Source organism: Equus quagga, chromosome 8 (assembly GCF_021613505.1).
Source record: "Equus quagga isolate Etosha38 chromosome 8, UCLA_HA_Equagga_1.0, whole genome shotgun sequence".
In the NCBI taxonomy this organism is placed as follows: domain Eukaryota; kingdom Metazoa; phylum Chordata; class Mammalia; order Perissodactyla; family Equidae; genus Equus; species Equus quagga.
This window is the reverse complement of record NC_060274.1, coordinates 119,177,851-119,182,624: the sequence shown is the minus strand read 5'-3', so window position 1 is coordinate 119,182,624 and position 4,774 is coordinate 119,177,851. Positions and strand designations below refer to the sequence as shown.

Here is a 4,774-nt window from a genome sequence, read left to right as displayed (position 1 = left end):
CTGGAACTGAGACATACAGATGAGGAAGCTCAGGGTTGAGCTGAAAGGCATCTTGGTATAGTTGGTCCTTGTAAGGAAAGAGATGGGGGAAAAGAACACAGAAATGAATCTGACATTCATGGAGAGACCTGAAAAAGAATCAGAAAAGAAACTAGGCAAGGGAGGGGACATGAGGTATCTAAGAGAGAAGGGAGATGGAAAGCATATGTCAAGATTGAACAATGTGAGAAATGCAGAGTGAAGTGACCAGGGGTTGCCTCTTTATTTGCACTCCTGTCTCAGCCCAGAGAAACAGCAAGGTCAGTACTCCCTTGTCACTTCAGCTCCCAGAATACAGCCCCGTTGCCTTCACACATTTGGGGCTGGTATGGTGATATGAGTGATGCCAGATAAGAAAATGCCTCTTTCCAAGACCCTCCCTCCACCATCTGAGAAAGTCCGCCAATTAGAAACGTGTCTGTATTAACAGAAATCTGGTCCCGAGATTCGTAAAGAGTCAGCATTATGGAGTGAGTTCATGCTCACAATTGCCAATTGAGAAAATCTACAGAGAGGTCCTGTCACTCTTAGACTTTGGGACAGGAAACTCAAGAAAAGGTAGAAGCCTGAGGCTGGACTTAGGATCACTCAGGGAGCTAATATAGGGAGCTTCCGGCAATAAGAAAATCTTGGAAGCACAAGACATATAAGGGAAGATGACCTCAGCACCCAGAATCAAACATTTAGGTCAGCTGTCAGAGAATGAATTACACTTCCTCACTTTTCCCATTCAAATATCTGAGTGTTCTAAAAAATCACACGTATTTTGTACATTTATACTTGTCTAACTTATTTTGTGAAATGTAGTTTAGCTAGAAAAGTGTGTACTCGAGCCCGGCCCCATGGCCAAGTGGTTAAGTTCGTGCGCTCCGCTGCAGTGGCCCAGGGTTTCGATGGTTCGGATCCTGGGGGCGGACATGGCATCACTCATCAGGCCACGTTGAGGTGGCATCCCATATGCCACAACTGGAAGGACCTGCAACTAAGATATATAACTATGTACCAGGGGGATTTGGGGAGATAAAGCAGAAAAAAATAAACAAATAAATAAAAGTGTGTACAAATGTATATATCCAGTTAAAAAATAATAAAGTGATCTCCCATGGAGGAAATATCTAGTTAGAAAATGAGGCACTGTCGGTATCTTAAAATTCCTTTGTAGATCACAAACTATTTGATGAAGAAAATGATCATTTAACATTTGAGTGAGTGCTTTCAGATTATTCAGGTGCATGATGATGAGTACGTGATTGCCCTTAGGACAGAGCTAATCCTTGAGGAGTTGACAGCAGCATTTCATGACATCTCAAAAGGCCTCTATGAATTTGTCATTCTGGAGGGTAAAGATAAAATGGCTCAGAAAAAGGGTCACCCCTGAAACCACCAGTGACACCACCCTGTTGTTCTCAGCTGCCTGTGTTTGCTTGGGTTTCACACACAGGAACAGGCAGTTGTCACAGCCAATCATGACAAAGGTGAAATGGGAGGCACATGTAGGGAAGGCTTTCCTCTGGCCAGAAGCTTAGGGGATCTTGAGGATGGTGGAGATGATGTAGGTTTAGGAGATAACTGCAGGGATCAAAAACCAAAAAAGAACAAAAACAGCCATTAAGAAGAAGGTAAACTCCATGAAAAGAGCGTTATTGCAATAGTTTGAGCAATTGCCCTCAGTCACAGAAAAAATTGTTCACCACATTTGATTTGCAGTAGGAAAGATGAAATGTGGCATAAACTGGCCAAATTTGAAAAAGGAACCCAAACACCCAAGATACAATTACCACAAAGTTGTAGGTGCAGCTGTTCATAATGATGTTGTACCTCAGAGGGTTACAGACAGTCACGTAATGCTCCATAGCCATTGCTCCCATTAATATAAACTCTGACAAACCCAAAGGTAATACAGTTGTGCACCACACACAGTCAAAGATACTGTCTGCATTCCAAGGAGCAGCAACCCCCAGAGCATCAAGGGGACAGCAGTGGATGTGATCAGGATCTCCAGGATGGATAGGTGACCAAGGAAGAAATACGAGGGGGACAGCAGACATTTATCAACACAGACCATCATGATGATGACAGTATTTCCAATCAATGTCACAGAGTAGAAATGGGAGAAGTTAGCAAATAAGACAACAACATAATTCTTGGGAGCCAGGGAAGGCTAAGAGATAAAATTCAGTGGCACTGGAGTGATTCCCTAACATTTAGTTCTGAGCTCTTGTTCTTTGTGAAATCTAGAAAGCAAAAGAGATAACATTGCTCCTGATCTCAAAAGAAGTAGAAAAAGTTCCAGGCAGAGAAAGATGTTCCCCTTGTCTTCATAGGCTTGACAACATCACCACGAAGAGTTCATGTTCTACTGTTCCCTCTACATGGTCAGTGCTACTATTTTTTAAGAAAATACATGATATATGAAGAAAATTGAATCTGGTCAAGAAGATGAACACAGTCACCAATGCTATACCATGAGCAAGACAGCCCCTTTCTCAGCAGGCACCATCTGCATCTAAATCTACAGGTTATCCTGCCTCCCACTCTGCTCTGAACAGCCACACACAGGGAAGGTCTGCTTCCTTGACCACTGTGCTCCTTTTCACCACTAAGTCCCTTTCGTCTGAAATGCCCAAACTATCTGGTCTACCAAGTATATGCTGTCCTGTGAACCCTGCTCCAGGATCACATCCTATGGAAAAGTTTTCCCACCAATCCTACCCAGAGCTGGTTATATGCTTACTTTGTTTCTTCCTGACTCAGGGTCCATTTGCGTCATATTCATTTTGAAGCTTTTCCTTTACCTCGAGCATCATTGGTATCACAGGTGGGTATGAATGTGGGGGAACTCTTTGAGGAATTTCTGTAATATCTTGAGGACAAGGAGTGTCTTTCTCAGGCTACTGGTCAGCTAGTTCCCTGAGTGAATTACTGTTTTCTTTCTCCCTACTCTTGGAAGGGAAAGTCTGCCTTGCTTTTCTCCCCAGTGAATGTGTCTTCTCATAGGAGGTAGGCTAACAAGCCCCTGGGCTTAGTCAGTCAGGGGCCTCTCTCTCCCAGACTCTAATACCAACTTAAGACTAACAGGTAGAGGGTCTAGAGGAGAGCGTGGGAGGAGCTTCCACCCTCGATGTCCACCTGTCCCACACTGACCTCATGCTGGGACTGACAGACAAGAGACTAAAGGTCCAATTTCAACATCCTCTGCCTTCACAAGAGCTCAAAACCTTAGATCCAGCAGGAAGTCAAAGGCACCAAATGTGAAATCTGGGCCCAGTCCACACCCTGCATAAAAGTGGCCATGCTCTCAGTCTAACAGAAGTTCAAAAAGTCTCCCTAGAGCCAATGTTCCTTTTATAACCAGGTTTTTCCTCCACAATTATATGTAAAATTAAAGATTCACCTGTCACCAACATGAAATAGACCCAAGGTCCTGAGCCCCCTAGGATTTCTGTGTTCCATTCTTCATTTCCTTCAGGTCTTTGCTCAAGTACCCAAGCTCAGGGAGCCTTTCCTCATCATCCTCTCTAAAAGGACACATACCACCCTTCACTCTCTGTCACCTCACCAAGATATATTTATCTTCTTAGCTCTCCTCAACTGAAATTATTTCTTTACTTTTTGTTTATTTTCTCTTGCATTTTATAATGTAAGCTCTATGAAAGCAGAAAGTTTGCCATGCTTGCTTACTGTTTCTGATACTCGATGAATAATTGTTTTTTGGAGGAATATTAGCCCTGAGACAACATCTGCTGCCAATCCTGCTCTTTTTATGTTTGTTTGTTTTTTTGGCTGAAGAGTACTGGCCCTGAGCTGACATCCGTACCCATCTTCCTCTACTTTGTATGTGGGACGCCTGCCACAGCATGGCTTGCCAAGTGGTGCGTAAGTCCACATCCGGGATCTGAACCAGTGAACCCTGGGCCGCCAAAGCAGAATGTGTGAACTTAACCACTGCACCACTGGGCCAGCCCCCTTGATGAATATTTTTTAATGAATAAGTCAATGAATCGATCAATAAAAGAATGAATTCATGAACAAAGCTTATCTAGTCTTGGCTATGGCCAATTTTGAAGTCAACTCTGCTTTGTCTCCCTTCAGTATTCACTGAAACACTGCCCTGTCAACATGCAGTCCTTTCTTTGCAGATCCCTCATAAAATGGCAATTGGGTAACAATTGTTTGGAGAGCTCAGTAGTCTGCATTCCATCATTTCTGTTTAGCCAGGACCAGATGAAAAGAAAGGAGAGGAGGGTCCTGACAAGAGCAAGGAGCTGTGCTTATGTCCAATTTGAGTCAGCAAAGAGTTGAATCTACTCTCTGCTGCACAAGGAGTGGGGATTTGAAGATGAGCCCATCCACTCTTCTGCTCCCCTAGCCCACTCTTCAGGCTGTAGGTATCCTTGTTCTAGAAGGAAGCCAGACCCAAAACTTCCCATCCTGATCCTCTCCTATTCTGTCTTTCACAGAGGGAAACTCATGAAAGACACTTACCTCCAGAGAAAAAGATTGAACTGGAAAGTTCTATAGCTCTCAAGGATGTTGCCCAGACTACTATGTTCAGTCTGACTAGTGCTGAGCATCCTCTGTGGGCCAGAGCAAGCTGCTGCTGTCTTCATTCTCAGTGAAAGAGAAAACATTCTTCACACTAGCACATATAAAAAGTTCCGATAATAATAGTGCTGTGGGAAGCCCAATCATCTCTCTCTGACTTTCTCACTCCTTATTTCCCTCCCCAATGTGT

The 4,774-nt window shown here is 43.7% G+C and overlaps 1 pseudogene; it reads right to left on the bottom strand.

The window, feature by feature from the left end:
* Window positions 1-1,345: 1,345 nt before the first annotated feature.
* LOC124243352 (olfactory receptor 9A4-like) lies at window positions 1,346-2,243 on the bottom strand (annotated as a pseudogene).
* Between the last annotated feature and the right edge of the window lie 2,531 nt (window positions 2,244-4,774).